Raw genomic sequence first — 21,363 nt, 5'->3', positions numbered from 1 at the left:
AGATTGAAAGAACCTTTGATTGAATAGTATATGTGACTAGTATTCCAGAATTTTAGATACTATTTTTTATTCATTTTCATCATCTCTTAAAACCATTAACATTTCATCCAACCAATCCTATATCTTCACTTATTGATTAGTGCTTACAAATAAATATTTACTTTGCACTTTTACTTTAAGGCCCGTATAAATAGTCAGTGCTTAAGATGCGATACGGTCTCAAGACGCGGTTCGGCTCTATGATTGGTCCAAATTTGGACAGCCAACCAATCACAGAGCCTGAACCGTGACTGACTTGAGACTGACTTGAGACTGAGATGCATCTTGAGTACTGACTATTTATACCGGCCTTAGAGTCCTCGAGCTAGGGTTGGTGAAAGCCAATTGCGTCATTCGATGTTTTAATAATAAACGTTTTAGTATGCCGTGACGTCTGTTGGTAGGTAATAATGACTTCATAAATAAATAACCCAGGTATTATTAATAGTAACTTATCAAGCCTATTCAATTGCTTTATTTTTATATTTTTACTAGCTGTCCCGGCAAAGTTGTTTTGCCATAAAATGGTTTTCCCTGTTCTTCTGCTTTTCTCTTAAAGTCTTTTCTTAACTTTTTTTCGTATTGATTTATTTCTATTGACAGTCGTACAAAAATCTCACTCCTGCTTGAAAAGTCTTGAGCTTAAATAGCAAATTACTTCATTTCGTAATCTTATCACGTACAGTCAACAAACAATGAAGTCATTAGCCAAATCTTATTTGTTCGGTTCTAGCACTTGATTTTTTCCCCGTTCTGTTTGATCAAGGATTAGCTCTATTACTTTACCCATTGCATTCGTAATATTCGGTTTATACTCGTATTAATTAATAGTATTAGTTTAAGTAAATTAATACTCTACAATCTAGATTTGCAATTACGTTTGTGGTAACCATAAACTAGCTCTGTTTAAACCACGATGCAGAATTGGCTTCTTCTTCTTCTTATCTGAATCTAAAGTTTAAACTATTCTGAATAATCCTTTACGAATTTTATCGATAAGGGAAGGATTCAGGATTTTCCACTTATTGTATCGAAATAAAAAGCAAACAGTGAGTAGAAATTAAAAAGGCGTGCCTAGCAGCAGGGCAAGGTTGTAACTGCTTTTTTCCTATAGGGTTTACTTCCATTTCAAATATCCTACATTTCTAATCCCTAGCTATTAAATATCCAGGTTTTTCCTCAAAAAAGAACCAGCCTTCGCCACTGGTACAGTAATGTGATAGACAAAACGCTTCTAGCTTCTCACGGATTTTGTCTATACCATCTAATGCGTCGTTGTTACATCTTATTACCTCATTTCTTTAGAATTCGTCATCTCCCAGCCGTGTTACATCACAACTAATTGTTTCACCGAAATTAGATAACATTATCACCAGTGGGAACATTTCACTTGACTTTCCAATTGTGTCTTTGTGTTTCGATAATTTATTTCGTATTTTCCTTACTAAATTGTGTTGTTTCATAAAGTAACAGATATGTTTTTTGACTGTTATGTAAGTAATGCATCAGTTCTTCCTCCCTTGATATTTTTATCGTTCTAAAGGGATCCTTTCGTAATGTAAGAAGAATCAATTATAAGCCAGTCTTCTATGGATTTAAAACTTCTCATGCCCTTTACGGTAGCAAACCGTTTTTACAAACATAGTTTTCTCGACATTTTCCTTTATAATTTAAAGTGTCTTGATTTAAAAGGACTTGTATAACCAGTCCAAGAATACCCATTTGCAGTTTGCACCACCAGTATTATTGACAATTAACAGATACCATAGTCACGTTACAAATTTCGCTTTCACTTATTATGCAAGCCTTAATTTAACTTTTGCAAAAAAAGTTAAAATATGTTCGCAGTTAACTCTTGGCACGCTATTCCATGTGTATTTTGATAAAAACCCCGCAATTTGTCTTATCACTTTCACAGTTAATAATAAAGATAAAACTAGTAACGATTTCTGGGGTGTTTTAGAAGTTATATAACACGCTCGTGTTCATATTTTTAAATCTGAATCACCAGTGAAATATTCATTAAGGATTTGTCACACTTGTGAACAAGTTCTTGGATTCCTGCATCCAAAATAACTAATGTAGAGCAAATCATTTCTAAATTTAAATAGATTGGGAAAAATACTACAATAAGATAAAAGAAACAGGGCGTTTGGACTGAACATTTATTATTTTCTGATCTTAGATTATATGAACAACAAAATTGAAAATAGAAGACGGAGAGAGCAAAACTTGTTTAAATCTAAACATAATATAAATAAATTAAAAAAAAACATTAATAAAACTTTTCAGGTATTGAGCATCATAAGGAAGTCGTTTATTAGAGGCCCTTAGAATTAACAAACAAACACCATAAGCATCAGTAGCAATGAGGTGTGCCCACTCAAATGTTACATTGCAAAATGACCTCTTCGGGTCTGCGCATAGAATGGTAACCAGCAAGCATCACGTCCTTATAAGCCGTTAAATTAAATTAATATTCATTGTCACCTGTATGTTGGCAACACCCTATTCAGCACTTTCTCTTTTAGGTTATATCATTAACATTGTTTTATTGTTTATTGTTCTGTCCCGTGTTATAAGTAACTGGCGTCTGCATATTTACTTGACGTTGTTTAATATCCTGAGGCGATCTTAGATTAGGTTTTAATAAAATGTGATTTTGAATAAGCTTTTTATTGTGTGCAAAAGCAGCTATCTTCCAGTTGTGTAATGTAATGTAAACCGGTATAAGATAAGGGGACAAACGAGCAAACGGCGGGGCTAAAATGGTCACATTTAGCAATTCCTCTCAATCAATTCAGCAAATGAATTGTCAAAACTGTCAAACTGACAAATGGCAAATCAGTACAAAAATACAGAAATTATAGATAGAAAGATTCATATCATGATTCTTCAAAGCCCCGCGGGTCACCTGATGGAAAGCAACTACCGTTGCCCATGGACACTCGCAACATCAGAAGAGCTGCAGGTGCGTTGCCGGCCTTTTAAGAGGGAATACGCTCTCTTCTTGAAAATTTGTAGGTCGTATAAGTCCGGAAATACTACTGGTGACACTTCGTTCCAGAGTTTTACAGTGCGCAGCAGATAGAAAACGGCGAAAAAACGCACCGTGGAAGACTGCCACTCATCAAGGTTGGTAAATTTTTCGCGAGGAGCGATGGCGAAAAATGCAGGAAGTATGATTCCGAACAATTCCTCAGAGCTCTCCCCGTGATATAACCGATAGAGGATGCAAAGCGAAGCCACATCTCGGCGTAATTCCAAGGGGTCCAGCCTGTTTGAAACACTATGGCAGTCAATAATTCGAGAGGCCCTTTGTTTTTTTTTTATTACAATAATTAGGGTCGTCTATGGACCAGTCGCCTATATAAGCGGCCCTTTGTTGTATATGATCCAGAAGGAGTAGTTCGAGGCTTTTTTTTCTTTCGTACTCTTTAAGCTTTCTAAGTAAATTAATTACATGTCCGATTTGTTGTACAACTTCTACATCAATATTTTAGCCAATTGCCAAAAAATTCAACTTACTGCACTTATCGTAAGGACGGCAGTTCAGGTTAGATTTTTTAAAAATCTTACGTTTTCTGTAAAATTAAAATTAAGTAATATTTAAGATTATGCATTGGTTTCATTGTAATTTGTCTAGCTTGCATTGAGACTCGAGGTTAAATCAAAACACTCAGAATTCTAGTATCAAAACTTGAAACTATTTGTTTTAAGCAAATTACACGTTGCTTTTGCAAAAGTTATTGTTAGATAATTTAATAATAGCTTGGATTGTCCGATCACCATGACCGCGATGTGACTGTCCTTGGCTTGTCTGATTGTTATTTCATTGTTGATAAGGTTTGAATGTCCGTTAACGTTTGTTTTACCTGCTTCCTCAACTATTTTTTAAGCACTTTCTGATTTTATTTATATTTACCTAACAATTTAATTCTTTGAAATATTCTACTAATGTAGAGTTATGACTTTACATGTAGATTGTAGTCCATAAGAGGCCTGTATTTGAGGTTTTATGCCTGTTTTATGCCACTTCGTAGTAAATCGTCAAAAACTTGATCAGTGTTGAGCATCCAAACATAAATATAACGGTGTCGCGGTACGAAAAATACGAACAAACATTGATTTTCACAATCGAATTTAGGTGAAGGATACAGTGATACACTATGTGTGACACCAATGTAATTCAATAAACATCGATTCGTTAAGACTCATTAGTTGCTTAAACAGTCTGCGATAAATAGGATCTCGAAACAACTACATGTATAAGTCCGGCATAGGAAGCTATGACATTTCGGTCAAGCTCAGCCTCAGCTTGGCATTGATAAAATTCCAACTTTATTTGCTCAATTAAGACGATACACCAGGGGCGAGAGAAATTGAAAATAGGTATTTGAAAATGTAAAACATAGGGACATGCTAATAGTGGCCATAGATATTCAGGAAAAAAAACACAAAAACATTATCCAGGGAGGAAACAGGGGACAGCGTTTGTATGGAAAAACGGCGGTGTGGACTCCTCTTAAATCCATGTCTCAATCGCATAGACGCGCCAAAGAAACTTGTCAAGTGCCAATAAAGTTTAACGGTTAGCGTCGCAGCCTTCGGAAGCCTCCTGTCAGTTAGCCTATGGCCGTGCGCGTGCGCAGTCGCGTCAGTGTTAGTGTGTGTGTGGTGTCTGTGATCTATCATCCCTTTATATCCCGCTATAGAGGACCTGATAGTTCGCCTGACTCTCTTAACCTGATGTAAAGGATATATTCATCGGCGGCTTCTCTGTGGTTTCCCAAGTATGTTGCATTTATTGAATACATTATGCGCGTGATTGGCGTTGTGTTGATATTTCTTGTGGACATACGCAATGTATATTTTTATCAGAAGGCTTGTAATTGTTTTGTCTGACCCATGACCTTATCATTCAGGACGTGTCTTATGTACCTAATTCAGTAAATTATCTAAAGCTTTACTTCTCTAATCTCTATATAGAGTAAGATACTTGAGTCTAAAAAATATTGCAAAAATATAATGCAGTTGACGAAGCCTAGTCACACTTTGTTTTTAAACTGTAATCAAGCCAGGAATGCGCTGAGAAGGGCAAATTTAGCTATCACTACAATTTTTTATCATGTTCATACTAAAAATATTACATTTAGGGCCTGTTTCACCACTTTCTGATAAAGTGCCGAATAGGCTATTCACAGCTTTTTTGACAGATTCTCCATACTTTATCTGTCAATTTAAGTGGTGGATAGCCTATTCGACACCTATCAGGAAGTGGTGAAACAGGCCCTTAAACTCATATTGGAAATGAATGAATACCTATAAAGACATATCAACCTTCTTTCAAGGCAGGTCTTCCTTGATTCGGGATTTTCCTGCAAAGAGGAAGTAAATAAATAAAATAAATCATTAATTCGATGGCCATAATAGTACTAGCTATAATGCATGCAAATATAAAGTAGTTTAAATTAAATTATGAATACAAATACATATAATTAATTTATATTATGTAAAATATAATAACGGAGAAGAAAGTAACTTGTTTTTTGACTTACCTTAGATGTAAAAAATTGCAATTTTGAACTCAATAAAATGGAACATCTTAGAATGATATCAATTGTCTTTCCCCACACGTATTTCTGACGTCAAATTAATGCTTCAAATGGAGGACAGGAAAAAAGAAATCAGTAGGTGGAAACCCCTATCAACTTATTTAAGCCACCAAGCAATACGTTAAGTATCTCCAAGCCTCCAACTCTTTAGATACAAGCACCAACGTATTCACAAATAATTAAACATTTTAAAACAATGACATTTTAGTTTTATGACTCAGCATCGAAATTAGTTAGGTATTGAATGTTTGTTATTGATTCAGATGTTTTCTTTCAGGTAGCATTGTCTTCATAACATATTGTGTAGTGGGCTATGTTTTATTCCAGAACTTTATCTATATAGGTTATCATGCAAAATGTTTCTCATAATTAAGTTTAGAAAGGTAGTCTTTGCTTGATTTATGGTAATAGTTATTGGCAGCAGTAATCATTCAAATACTTGTAAACCAATCGAAAGCTTTGTAAGAGATCTAAACTCTACAGGCTACTGTTAACTCTAAATTTTTTATAAGAGCCTATGCTGTTCCACTGTTGGGGAAAGGCCTAACCCAATCTCTACATATATATAAGTACTATTTATTCCAGTAATATTAAAATAGCAGTAAATATTATATTTATTTTCTAAGTACCATCTGAATGTTCTCAACCCTGAAAAACAATGCGAATAAGATAATTTTGATTACGATTAGAAGGAGGTGTGTTCAACTTCCGACTCCGTGGGATCCACGATATCATCTTCTACCAAAATACGTGATATGATACGCGCTTGTGATAGTATACAATAGCTTTAGCTTTTATCTAGATCCTTTATGACGTTTATCGTGGTGGCTACGTGTTTATTTCGGAAATGGTTATCACAAGTATCAATTTATCATTCATTTTTTTAAAATTCATTCTTCAAATCTTTTGTTCTTAATTCAGAACAATACTAATTGTAAACTATGTGGGATATTATGGTTCAACCGTTTTCATATTTTTATGTTTCAGTCCGTTTTGTGCGATTCACATTTTGTGAGTAACTTGGTAATTCCCCTAGACTCTATCCATCTATCCTAGATACAGGTATCCTCGTGATCAAAGTCATTATCTGGTAATCTTACAAAACTTTCATGAATAACCTCTATTTGTACAAATATTTACTTAGCTCTATCTGGGCTTCCCAATGTAGGTTCTGTGGAATCCATGGGAGTTGAACTAGTTTTAATTAATCTAACGCCAATGCAACCGAAATCGGTGTACAAGGTGCTGTTACTTAGCTAACTAAGGAGACCTTAATATTTACATGTGTTCCAATCGTCTACCAATTAATAACGTTAAGGAAAACATACAATACCCATACGAATGTTTACGTGTAATGACGTTGTGGAATGCAATAAGTGCATGGGCAGGCGGGCGGTCCGATTCGCATTCCCGTCACGACGCGTCAAGGGTACATGAACTCGTGTTTTACCTTTCCACCATCATTTTGCATTGATATGCTTCATCTATATTAGCACTTTATTCTGGTATCTAGAAGAAAAGGTAGAAGTCTCCTCTTCCTACATATCAGCTTGTAATGCACGCCTGTGTATGCAAACGGAAATATCCAAAGATGAAATGCATATCCTTGCAAATATCGCAGTGTTATGTAATTGTACTAATTTATATTTGGTTGCTTCAATGCTATCATAAGTTTGAATGAATTCAATTATACTTTTGGTTGCCAACAAAAGTAGGCAATATCGCCTATTTGGTATTTTACGTTCCATTAAAACGGCGAAAGTACATTCACTTGTTACGAAATCGTTGTGATTGATAAGTCGTACATCCACAAAAGCAATATTCTGACAGACAAATAGCTATGCTGCATAATTAGTATGCTATATGAACGCTTAAAATACCATTAGTGAGACCACTACTATCTTTTGTGACCGTCATTCGTTCATCTTATACTTCGTCAAATTGTATAGTCATAAATTCATAATTATTATTGAGTTTTGAATAAAAAATTTCATCTTATTCATATCGTGGCATAATTATTATTCTGTGAATCTCTGCAATTAAGTCATCAATAATCTCAGAATCTTAATATCCAATATTTTTTTTTATATCATAAAGATAAGCTTCTCAACAGTACGGCGAAGAAAGCCAAGCCGTAGAAATTATGGAGACAAGAATCACTTGAAAGTACATAATATATACTGAGGGTGTGTTTTTATACCGTTTACATAAGTTCCACTTATTTATTACACAATCGTCCATACATGGACAACGAAAGGGTAAACTTAAGGCAGGTATACCATTTTACCTTTACAAGAAGTCACGTAATGTTCCTTTCCAAAATAATTATGTTCAGTATCATGGAGTTGACTGCAACCAACGAAAAAACTAATCAAGAGCAAATCTCTCGATTTCTTTAGATTTTTTCCTATAGTTACCTCTATAGTTGGACATCCTAACCAAATTAAAATTTTGACACCATCTTCAGTCTTTTGGTGCTTTAGAAGTTAAGAGTTGTTAAAAGACAAACAACTTAAATCAGGAATAACTTTCATTAGGAGAAGTACAATTTTATAACAATGCTGGAATATTGTATAATATTTGAACTTGGAACTAATCCTAAAACAAAAGAAATGTCAATAAGGAGTATATCAAACACCTGCATTTGCGACACAAATCTAAAATCCTTTATACCACTCTCCGTTAGTTGGCCTTAATATAACTTTTATTATGTAGTTAATTTCTTATTGTATACAAAATCTCAATTCATGAAACGTTATAGGTTCAAATAACTGTTTGTCTTTAATAGCGGAATAATTCTTTCATCACATATATAACTTAAAGCGATCGCAAGAAACTGATTAGTTTTTTGAGGATAGATATTATATTATGAAGAAACGAAGCAGTACCATTATGACGTCACAACTCATTAAACACTTGACCGTTATTTGAAGCATAATAATTGAGATAGGCACTTCCGTTTCCGCAGATTTTACCTCCTTTTCTTTCCTGAATGTTGGTAGCTCTGTCAACCTTGGCGCCATCATCGAGCAGGTAGAGGGAGAATTCCCGCTCGACTATGATCATTGGCGTTTTGTTTTCCGCACCGCACAGTCGTGCTCAGAAGTCATTACGTATTATACCTCCTTATTATATAACTCCCAGTTATATAATTTAAGTATAAAGTGAAATAATTTCAGTGTTGTGTTTTTACCGTTTTTCAAGGTTTTGGTAATTCACGTAAGTTATATTTTTATACATTTTTTCTTTAGAAAAGATGAACATTTCATATTAATAACGATTTTATCGTTCGTATCGTTACTTTAATAACGAATATAAATTTAAATACTACATTTAAATTTTTAAATATTAATTTTCTAGTTAAGTTCTTGTGTTTGTGTTCTTTCCTAGGTTAAGGTAGCTATTAATAATGAATAACGAATGTGAATTTGTTCATGATTCGGTAGTGACACCAGCTAACGTTAGATTTGAAACTACCCACTAATGTGGTTAATAAAAAATTGCACATTGTTCTCGTGCAAGGTCATCTAGTAGTAGTAGTTGAACAAATGATTCGAGCTCGTCATCGACTTCTACTTCACACAGCAAACGTAAATCGAGGCGCCGCCGCCACAAAAAGGGGGGGGAGCAAATACAGACAGCGCTGTAACCACCCTTTAGCTAAATTAACTCAAGAGGTTAATGAACTTAACAAAAAGGTTAATTATTTTTACGAAAACCGATCTATTTTTCAAGGTCATGCAATTGCATCGACGATAATGTCAGTCGGGAATTGTATAGCAAATCAAATGAAAATGAAACGACCGTTAGCAATTCTTTATAACCGAATCTTGTTATTGAAATTGAAACAAAACTTAAAGAAACGTCCGTTACGAAAACTTCTCTTTGGGGGTTTTGGCTATATTAAATAAATATTCAACATAATAACGAATGGTCAGAAGATCGTTATTCTGAAGTTCTAGAATTTTATAATCATATACTAGTTTTGTTGATTTAGAGGTCAATGATGAGCTTAAATATTTAGATTTTCAAAAAAAAAAAAAAAATCACGTGCACAAATCATACGCGGCATTATTATATTGCGTACTTATGCAGCGCGGAGCATTGAAATCTGCTCTTAAGAAATTGTTACAATGGTCACACGCTTCATGCTTGACCCCTGAAGGTTAAATGAAACCGTTAAGGATTTGTATCACAACGTCAGAGTTACTTCAATTAATTTGTGGTCTGATCTGGGTTTTCAAATGAGACGCAATGCAATTATCAATTTCGTTCATGACCCAGTTCTGGCAATCATTTTATCTAAGTTAATTCCGAGTTGCTGGTGTCACTACTCGAAAAGACTGAGGGAGCTCGCAAAACCTTTGTTGCGAATAGTCAGAATAATGTTGCTGCCGCTGCGCAAGCGGGTTCTAGAGCAACAGATTGACTCGCCGCCCCCCGCAGGGGCAGGCTAAGAGTTATATATCCGCGCAGGGTATGTCTCATGGATGTTGTGCTAGCTCGCACATTTCCCATGCTCACCAGTCTGCGCAAGGCTGTTCTTACAATCGTCCCCCGCAGGGACAAACAATAAATTTTGAACCACGGTCAATGCCTAGCAATGCACGAAGTTCTTTTCACTCGAGAGATTAGCCTACCCCCGCAGAGGCAGACTAAGAATTATATACCCGCGCAGGGTATGTCTCATGGATGTTGTGCTAGCTCGCACATTTCCCATGATCACCAGCCTGCGCAAGGCTGTTCATACAATCGTACCCCACGGGGACAAAGAAATAATTTTGAACCACGGTCAATGCCTGGCAATGCACGAAGTTCCTTTCACTCGAGAGGAGCTCGATTGGACAAAAACGTAAGTACTGACAATCAAAAATTCAGAGCGGGTCAAACTTTGAAGTTTTACCGCCGTTTCTCGTTGGCAGCGCCTAGATGCTCCAGGTTATTATTATAAAGATTCTAAAAGGGTACCGCATACCATTCATGGAGAAACCACCTCGGTTCATTCCAAAATTAAACCAAAATCATTTTTCTACCACAGAGTCGGAAGATATGTATCTCCAAATTCGACAAATGATATTCCAGGGTGTATTAGAAGTTGCCAGCCCCTTGCCAAGTTTTATTTCGACAATGTTTCTGGTCCCTAAGGTCGACGGGTCCTGCCGTCCTATTTTCAATCTTTCCACTCTATTCGATTATGTTTTGACTCAGCCATTCGGGCTCATAAATGTTCAACTAATGTCAGTTTTGTTTTGCAACCCGACGATTGGCTTTGCAAAATATACCTGTCCCAAGCTTATTTTACCTGGCAGTCGCTCCATCGCACTGACGGCTCCTACGTCTGTATACAAGGGACAGTAGCTGGAAATTACTTGCTTATTGTCCGGTCACCTGCTTCCCTGACCAATTGGGTTAAACAAACCCTCAGAGAGCAAGTTCTGCGTATCATCGTTTATTAGGACGATTATCTTATTGCTTGAATTATTGCTTGAACGCCTCCGTGGTCTAGTGCTATAGAGCGCGGCTCGTGGGTTCGATTCCCGCGTTGGAAACATGTTATTTCCAAGTTTGGTTAGGACAATGCAGGCTGATCACCTGATTGTCTGACAAGTAAGATGATCCATGCGTCGGATGGGCATGTAAAAAGTCGGTCCTGCGTCTTATCTCTCGCCAGTCGTGTCGGTCGTCCGTCCCACTGGGTTATGAGAGTAAAGGAATAGAGTGCTCTTGTGTACTGCGCACACACTTGGACATTATAAATTACTCCTGCGTAGCTGGCCTGGTTTCAATGAAACCGGCCACCGTCACCGAAACCGGTGTGGGAGCTTATTATTATTATTATCTTATTGCTTATTAAAACAAAATCATCCTACAGAAGCATGTCCACATTTTGCTTCAAAGGCTTTACTTACGCCTCAACAAGACCTGGTATTTCTAGGTGTTCGTTGGAACACGTTTCAAAACGAAAAGCTACTTCCAGGCGAGAAAATGTCTAAAATTCATCAAAAAATTTTACCAGTCCTGCCTTTTTTGACTGCCATAGTGTTTCAAACAGCTTGGACCCCCTGGAATTACGTCGAGATGTTACTTCACTCTGCATCCTCTATGGGTTGTATCACGGGGAGTGCTCTGAGGAATTGTTCGGAATCATACCACCTGCAACTTTTCGCTATCGTCCCACGCGAAAAACATACCATCCTCATCATCTTGATGAGTGGCAGTCTTCCACAGTGCGTTTTTCGCGTAACTTTCTGCCGCGCACTGTAAAACTCTGGAATGAACTGTCACCAGCAGTATTTCCGGACCGATACGACCTGCAAACCTTCAAGAAAAGAGCGTATACCCTCTTAAAAGGCCGGCAACGCACCTGCAGCTCTTCTGATGTTGCGAGTGTCCATGGGCGACGGTAGTTGCTTACCATCAGGTGACCCGTTTGCTCGTTTGCCCCCTTATTTAATTAAAAAAAAAAAAAAAAGTCCTGAGTCCTGACAAAGAGTCTGGTAGATCTAAAGACCTTGCAGAGCATCCTCGGTCTCCTGAACTTCGCCAGTTTCATAGTACCGAAGGCTACATTACCGAGCTCTCTTGTCTCTTCTCATAGACTTGGATAAGTCCGCATTTCCGAATCGCTGCTCTCTACCGAGACAAGCGTTACGTTTAGCGATGATCTTCGGTGGTGGTTGCAAAGTCATCATCTATCAACTTCCATTCATTGGGGTCCACCATCGCACTGCTTGGCAACAGATGCGTCGGACCTAGCTTGGGGTGCTCAACTCGACCACCTTTCCTTAACGGGGACAGCATAAGAATTTCATGCATTACAATCAGAAAGAGCTTCTAGCGCTCTGCTTCTCCGAGGTCAGCAGTCAGTACCAGACTCTCACTCGCTCGACAGTTCTTTGGCAGAGCGACAATCGAACAGCTATAACCTATATTTGGGACGAAGGTCGCACCAGGTCAGAGGCCCTGATGGACATAACCATTCAGATTTTTCGAGTTATTGGATCATTCCCAAATCTGTTAACTTCTTGCACGGAGAAGATCAGAAAATGCGGCTTACTTGTGTGACCGATCTATTTGCTTCCGCCGAAGCTCATGTAGTGACTAATTATGTAACTCTCGACTTGACCGATCAAGCAGGTTTATATCATGATGCTATGATGCTCACAAGCCGACGGCCACAGTCCTTGCAAAATTCTTAGCTTATCTATTTTTAATAGATTAAGCTCTCTTATAACACTATTTTCTTACATAAGTAGATATCTTCCATGTCTGATACAGAGATTTCTGGCCCTTTAAGTTCTTACGGTTTGGTAAAACATGTTAAAATCTATTGCATTGAAAAAGCTTGTACAACATAAATTAAGAACTTATTGAAGTCTTATACTGTTGACGCCAGTTGACGCAAGTCATTTATTTGTATTTTTTAGACATGCAGATATTTTGCTTTTGTTTTCGTCGGGCAGACGTGCACATGATCTTACACACTGTAAGAAAACAGTGGTTTAAAATTCTTAATGTGATTAATTTATTTAGTCATAACTAAAACGAACAGTTCTGATTCTAGGCAATCTAGCTGGAAGATTTTAAGCAATCCCAGTAATAAGCAACCTTGCTGTTTACTGGTTGCTTGTCTGAGACAACTGCACCACCAGGTAACGTCCGCTCAGCTATGGCTGAAAGTTGGATAGACAATGTATCCATTCATGAAATACTTTTGGGGCCGTTATTGAAAATCGGTACAAAAAACTAGTACTTTAATCTAATTCTAACAATTTAAGAAATTATTTTGTTCCTTTAGTTGATTTCATTATGTCCATATCAAAGCTTTTACAAGTTGTATTTTTGATTTGTCAATGAGTTTTTGGTGTAGTAATTGTGTAAAAAAGTGTTTGAACACTGGATTTTCTATTCCATCACTCTTATATCACCTATATATTCATTTATAAAGTTTTAGAAGTATTCCCACAAGGAATTACTATTTTTATTTTATATTGTTATATTTTCTTTTCACATTGGCGTCTTACTTTTATTTTGTCACATTGGCGTACATCATCACCAGGCGATAACAAACACGTCTCAATTATTATGCTTCAAATAACGGTCAAGTGTTTAATAGCAGCGTTTTACCCTGAAATAAAACGCTTATTAAATACTTACCTTATTTGAAGCATAACTTTATTTCTGCCTGGTGTAATTTCGACTCAATGATCATAGTCGAGCGGGAATTCTCCCTCTACCTGCTCGATGATGGCGCCAAGGTTGACAGAGCTACCAACATTCAGGAAAGAAAAGGAGGTAAAATCTGCGGAAACGGAAGTGCCTATCTCAATTATTATGCTTCAAATAAGGTAAGTATTTAATAAGCGTTTTATTTCAGGGTAAAACGCTGCTATTATGTTGACAAGTCGATAAGTGCAGTAAAATTATGAATGACGATGAAGCAACTTTTTCCAACACTGTCGAAGAAGCACGTCAGAATACCGGTGCAGTCTTCGACATACGGATCTTTGTACGTTGACCCACAAAATGCTTCGCAATACATACGTATGAATGAAACTTGTTGACACGTTAAAATGTACTTTACTGACAGGACACAAGATCAATAATGCAATTAAGGTTTATAGCCGAAAGATACATGAATGAATCATTATTTAGTAACAGCTCTGAATAGTGGTAATGAAATTGCTACACATCTGATTGATATCGAGTTCCGTGGGTAGATTAAAAATGTTCAGTGTTCTAATGTACGAATCTTTCGTAATGAACGCAATACTTCTTACTTAGAGAAGGCATTCGATAAACATGACCAAAACAAATTCTGTGTAGACTTTTAGTAGAAGTAACCTTCTTGCAAAATGTTCCAATTAAAATTTAATCTAGCTCATAGTTTTCATAACCATGTCAAATAAAAAACTACTTACTATTAGCCAAAATACTACCGACATAGTAAAGTGCAGATGCAAAACCACAAACTGAAACATCTGGTGAGAATTCCCGCTTACTATGACGCATTTGATGATGTTCCTCCGCTAAGCCGACTATGATAAGGATAGGAAGTAACAATAAGTTGAGTTTGTGTGAGCGAGAGGTAAATAGTGATTAGTGCAGACGATGAAACATGTTGTGACAAAGAATCGTTACGCATTTGTTATTTTTTTGGAGGCTTATTAAATCTTCTACATTCCATTTTAAATGAAGCTGTAAGGTATGTGATCACTGCTTAATCTTCTTTACCATTAATTTTATCTTTTATAATTTTATATTTTATCTTCAATCATAAAAAAGATAGAATTACTTGATCAGTTAAATCAAAATATACTTAAATATTATTCCTTGGTCATGACTTCACTCAACCAACCAACCAACAGATCTTATGTAAATACAACGAATGTTTCATGAAGACATTCATATTCTCTACATAAAAGCTAATTAGGTAGCTTCGTAAACCTACCTTTAAAGAAAAATATCTTCCCATTTCACTCGCAACAGCCTATCGTAATGGTTTCCAATAAACGCCTGATGCGTATTCATGGTACTCAATAGTAATTGATGCATCAGGAACATTGCGTCGATCATAACAATGGCGGATAATTGTCACTTCCTCGAGCGCATTACGTACCTTCTCTGGATTTCCGTGTTCGTCTCTATGAGAATCTCCCATTTATTAAGATTCCATGCAAAAAGCTCGTTACGGAACCCTTATATGATCGATGCCTGTTCAATTGTTTTTACACCTGTCAGAGAAATTATTGAAGTAGTACACGAATGTATAATTTACACGAAACGTATTTAATAATCGTTTTAATGGTAGTAACGTTTTATTTTCTTTACTTTTTTATATCCTTACAAAAATAGTAATGTCTTACTAGAGATTAAGCACAATGACTATACTTTTGAAAAGTAGAGTAGGTAGATGTGCTGCTTCTTATCGAATTACAAATTTTCGCAATGTCATTTAGCAAATTTGATATTGAATCAGTGGTTCGAGGTCAATAAGATCATATAAGTATCAACAAATTTGAAACATTCGAAAATCTTTTCTCCTAACAGATTTCTCTCTGAGCCAACAAACTTTAGGCTATCTGAATTCTGGAAGAACTGCTGTGAGCAGCAGGGCATTTTGTAGAGTTCCTTTCTGCCATCTTAATAAAATTAATGCTAATGTAGCAAAGAAAGTTTTACAATTGTTTTTTACTACCTATTTTATATTATGCGTATAGGGCCTTTCTACACGACGTATTTTTTGCGTAATGACGACGCGCGTTTCTGCGCGTTTTCATCGCGTTTTGGCAGATATAAAGTTTGCTGAGCGTTCAACTTGCGTTTGTATAGATAAAAACGAGCGTAAAAAAACTTCGTGTTGAAGAGAGGCCGTAAGAGCATGACTGTTTTCTTTTCTTGCAACTTTGCTACGTGTATTATGTACTATTTTACTTATTTTAATTTTTCTTATCTTGTTCCAGATTTCCTCATGACCCGTGAATGTTGTCCACTGTCTATGAACGGTATGTATTTCGATACATTTTTTTAAATTAATTTTTTACTGTCAAAAGTGTAGCTTGATAAAACATTACAACATTGTTGCCATATTATGTAACAATGATTATGTTTTCAATGAACATGCTTCATAGCATTAAGATTTGAGATCGATTATTATTTTAACCATTGTCTTTAGCTGTACATGTGTACACGTTTTACCTAATTTTGGAACTTAGGTGTCCTAATACTCCTAATTTAAATAATGTATTTAAATGAAGATTTTGACATAAGCTGCTACATTATCTGTCAAACTCTTCATTGGATTGAAACGTAATCATAAGCTTTATCCACACTGTGCCTTTTTCTGTTCGTCAAGGGCATGCGTTATAGCGCAGTCAACAGCGAACGAGAGGCATGCCCGCGACGCATCCCCTCTGGCCGTATCCAAAACTTCAAAAATGACAATATTGGCATTGCTTTTCTTGACGCATTCAATCATTGAATGCGCCAATATGAAAGTTGATGACGAAAATTGAAGATCAAAGTGCACAGTGTGGACATAACTTTAAGTTGATTTAATACAGGATGAGGTTTCTAGCTTCGATTTAATAAAGTCTTGTGGTTTAAAATAACTGTACCACAATACTGTTTAATTATTATGATGTTTCGTGTGATGCTGGAAATAAAAGTATTCTTATTCTTAAAATCTTAGAATAGTATCGTTCCAAAAATCTGCTGTATTATGTAGATCTTCAGAAAAACGGATAAAACTAGTTTGTTGCCTTACCATAAATGTCATAAACTACTAGTCTTGTTTCGCCTAAATGTTTCGCATTTTGGTCGGCTTACATCTTGCTTACATCAGGTGCAGCTCAAGGTGATCCGACATTTTACTTGAAATTAACTTTATGTAGGAAAGTTTCCATGAGTGCTGCATCACATGAATGATGATGACTACGTAATTTTTCTTAGAACCTGTTAGTGAGAGTTTTTTGGAAACTTTTTAAGGCTTTAAGGGTGAAGCCAAACGAGCGTAATTTTGTGAGTCGTGAGTAGCAGAATTTCTGCCGCGTAAATATCTTTTCATACAAATCATGACTCACAAAATTACGCTCGTGTGAATCAAACAGGACTTTTGTATGAAACTGAATGCAGCAGAATTTCTGCCAGCCGATATTCTGCGACTCACAAATTACGCTCGTTTGGCTTCACCCTAAAAACTTTGATGAGCATGTTTAAAGGCTGCTGCAATTTTTGGAAAATAAATTTTAATATCAATTAAAAATTACGTTGCACCTTCTATAATAACTTCCACATCGGTGACGCCCGTGACGGCGGCTGGTTTCATTGAAACCAGGCCAGTTACGCAGGCATTTTATAGTGCCCAAGTGTGTGCGCAGTACACAAGAGCTCTATTCCTTTACTCTCATAACCCAGTGGGACGGAAGACCGACACGACTGGCGAGAGATCAGGCGCAGGACCGACTTTTTACATGCCCATCTTATTTGTCAGAAGACAATCGGGTGATCAGCCTGCATTGTCTTAGAAATAACATGTTCCAACGCGGGAATCGAACCCACGACCTCCGAGTCAAGAGCCGCGCTCTAAACCACTGGACCACGGAGGTGCACCTACTATACATGGATGATGGAAGCCTTACTAATAAACAGTCTCTGTCAAATCTGTCCTTACTAATTATAAGTGTTATTTATGGGTGTCTGTTGATAATAAAATGGTATCCACTTACGACTTGAAACCTACTGTTTACCATATTATTAGAAACTACATAGGTAAAACTTCTAGTAGGAGCGGTAGGCAGGTAGGTATGTGACAAATTCCTTTAAAATATAAGGTATAATATGTCGAGAGTCGAGACATAGCCGCGTCAAGTAGCAGATTTTAATATTATGTTAGTAAAATTGTACGTAATTATAATATATATGTAGGATTGTGGGATAATTGTAATGTAGTATAAGAAAACCGTTAGAAATTTCTTGGTAGTGAAAACGACCTTGCTCAAAATATCATCATTAAAATATGTAAATGTTCTGGTTCTAACTATTAGCGTTCAATACTCTCTGCGCTAGAAAAATTAACACTCTAGTTAATTATTTTTCATAATCTTAGTTTTCTCTTTCGTTAGAAAATTAACAATTGCTTATGAAATTCTTAAAGCTAAGACAAGTAGCTAGACTTAATTATTTTTTTATTTCTTAAATTTCGGGCTGTTAAGCTCGGTCTCCCAGAGTTAAAGGTTAAAATAATAATATTTATTAATTTCACTTCAGGAAAATGCCATATAAGTCCATTAAGAGACCAGTAAAAGTATTTATTAAATTATAAATTATATTAGAAAACATTGAGAGAAACCCGTGTGCGAGGTGAAAACTGTTTAAACTCCAACTGTTGGTTTAATGCTAATAACGGAAGCGACAGTTTACTAAACGACTAGTCACCTTGTTGATTTTTACTTTAGGTGCTAAATGTTACAACAAATTGATCGAAAATCTTCTTTAAATTACATAGATGCAAAAGCTCGTTTAAGAAAGTTGTACACACGTGTGTTACTATTAGTGTAGAAATAAATAGAAAATGTAACATCATAACCCCTAAGAGCAGCCATTAAATCTGAATAATGAGAATTATTGGTATCTATGGGCTAATGGGCTATGGCTAGATGATGAAGACAAACAATAACGATGACGTCCGCCTTAAAACTTTGAAACAATAGAAATTGGAAATTAAATTAAAATCACCACGTCAAAGTAGACCCTTCTCTATGCTTGGGCTTTAAAAAACCACTAGTAAAAAATCTGAAAATAATTTTCACAATGGATAGCTAAAAGTGAAACCGCGAAAGTGTTGCCAGGAGTTATGGTCATATGGAACAGGGAGTTCCAGTGTCTAGTCCGTCGACCCCACTTTCATCTCTTCCTGACTAACCCAGGCTGGTTTGGTCACATTGCTAGATGTTTTTGCATCTTCGATTCCGTACTTTTTGTTGATGGTGATTGGTGGGTGTGCTACATTTAAAGGAATGCGGAAGATTTGGTACATTTTAAATTATAAATTGGATATAAAATAACTGGTTCAAGGAAGCCTGCATTTTTTTCATGAAATAGCTGTGAAGGGTTTGAGAGCAAAATAATCTAGTTTGGTCTTGGCTGTCGAAACCGTGTGTCTTATTGTTATTTATTTATTATTTTCTTTGGAATCAAACCAAATTTATTATTTTTTACTTTCTTTGGAATCAAACCAAATATTGGTCTCCTAGTTTCTTGGTAATCTATAATATGTACTTTTTAATATTATAAAGCGGAAGAGTTTGTTTGTTTGAACGCGCTAACCTCAAGAACTACTGGTCCAATTTGAAAAACTATTTCAGTGTTAGGTAGATAGCTCATTTATCGAGGAAGGCTATTGGCTGTATTTTATCACGCTAAGACTAATAGGAGCGAAGAAATAGAGAAAAAGGTGGAAATAACGGGGGAAATTATTTGAAATTGCTTATTATACTTAAGGACTACTGGAGCAATTTTTATGTTATTGGGCACACATGAAGAATAGACCACGTGAAGGGACATAGGCTATTTTTGCGGAAAAATGTACGGTTTCCGTGAAATTCCTAAATTACGCGGGCGAAGCCGCGCGAAACATTTAGTAAATAATAATGGATTAGTATTGTATTGAATTACAATAAAAATCGGTCAAAAACAAGAATGGAGGTTTTAAGTCATTTGGTTCTCGATAAGAAGTTACATAATTTCGACTAAACGGTTGATTCGCAAATTAAGACTTATAATAGGTAATTATTTTAGTAAACCTTTCTAATAATTATTGAATGGTTTAATTAATTATATAAAGCTTATCAACGCCGGTATCTTACAGTAATTTTGAATAAGGTGACGTTAAAATTTACGTTCAAGCACTTTCTGAGACAGATTTGGCGCTACTTTATAAGACATTGATTTCATAAGCCCACTGGGCCCAGCTTGAGTTTCCAGGTGCAGGTTGCGACATTGTTAATTTGAGAGAAAATAATTATATATTATCCACTTCAATTTCTTTATTTCATGCTGACTCAAGTGAGCCCGTACTCCATATTCTATAGCAGGGGTTCCCAAAAATGCGTCGCGGCGCCTTGGTGCGCCGTGGAAAGGCATGAGGGGCGTCGTGAGTCGGTCCTCCATCATTATTCATTATCCATAGACCATAGCCACAAATATTATGAAATTAAATTATAATATATTATGAATTATACAAAGCAGACAGATGATTAAATATTTCTTTATTATTATTTTTTTGCTTAACCTAACTATAATCATTAAACGTGTTTATTTATGTAGGTATTTTTTGTAATAGCTAGGAGAAGGGCGCCGCGCCGTGACAAAATATTGATTAATAAGTGCGCCACAGGCTGAAAAAGATTGGGAACCCCTGTTCTATAGATAGATTAAAGCAGCCTTTCCCAAAGTGGACGATAACGCTCCCTTTTGGGCGTTGAAGGTCTAAAGAGGGGCGGTGTGGTTCATCTGGATGCATTTAAAATTGAAACAATGGGGGGCGCTAAAACATAATTTGTTCTCAAAGTAGGCAGTAGACAAAATAAGTTTGGGAAACCCTGGATTAAAGAGTATAGACTATAGACAAATGACAATAGATATTATAATATTGAAAGAAACTTTGAGGCTCAGCTCTATGAAAGTACTCCATAGCGACTATTTGTTTAATTGCATAATGGTTTCCTTATATTGAAACTAATTAAACTTTCTATTATTCTTAGAAACAAATATTTTGATAACATTCACTTGTTGTGTTGAGCTCTTCAGACAGCCTCTAATAGTTTTGCTGGAGATCCTCTATCAATAAGATGTGCAAGACTATTATGAAGTAAGAATCGATAATACAAATGCGCCGGTTAATAAAGGTTTTGTAAATTCCCAACCATTTCAATGTTTTCAACGCCAGACAGGCAATACCTGGTACTGGGGATTCCCTGGAATTTAAGACTTCGTTTTATGAATCAAGGTAAACGTTTTTTTTTCATGTTTTAAATTCAGTTAAAGGGGATATTATGCAAAGGTCAAAGCAGAGGGCGCTACAAGCTCATCCAGTAAACATCCAGACAGAATGTGACAAAACTAAGTGATAATAATGCGTATGTGTCCCTCATGTAGAGTTCATTCTGAAAGTAGCAGCGCTGAAAGAGCAAATTATTTTTTGTGATAG

The 21,363-nt window shown here is 36.1% G+C and overlaps 1 protein-coding gene across 7 annotated transcripts in view; it reads left to right on the top strand.

The window, feature by feature from the left end:
* Window positions 1–21,363, top strand: part of LOC121731895 (ephexin-1) — a 108,592-nt gene that overhangs the window by 14,515 nt on the left and 72,714 nt on the right. For 4 of the 7 annotated variants that reach the window (XM_042121578.1, XM_042121576.1, XM_042121577.1 and 1 more), the window contains exons 1-2: window positions 4,654–4,832; window positions 16,118–16,159. The gene's annotated coding sequence lies outside the window, so the exon portion shown is untranslated. Of the gene's footprint in view, window positions 1–4,653; window positions 4,833–5,931; window positions 5,953–16,116; window positions 16,160–21,363 lie in introns of those variants that run through there. The other 3 variants (XM_042121571.1, XM_042121572.1, XM_042121575.1) reach the window with 3 other exon arrangements.

The sequence above is a fragment of the Aricia agestis genome, chromosome 11 (assembly GCF_905147365.1).
Source record: "Aricia agestis chromosome 11, ilAriAges1.1, whole genome shotgun sequence".
In the NCBI taxonomy this organism is placed as follows: Eukaryota; Metazoa; Arthropoda; class Insecta; order Lepidoptera; family Lycaenidae; genus Aricia; species Aricia agestis.
The sequence above is the reverse complement of the archived record's forward strand: the minus strand, read 5'-3'. Positions and strand labels throughout refer to the sequence as shown.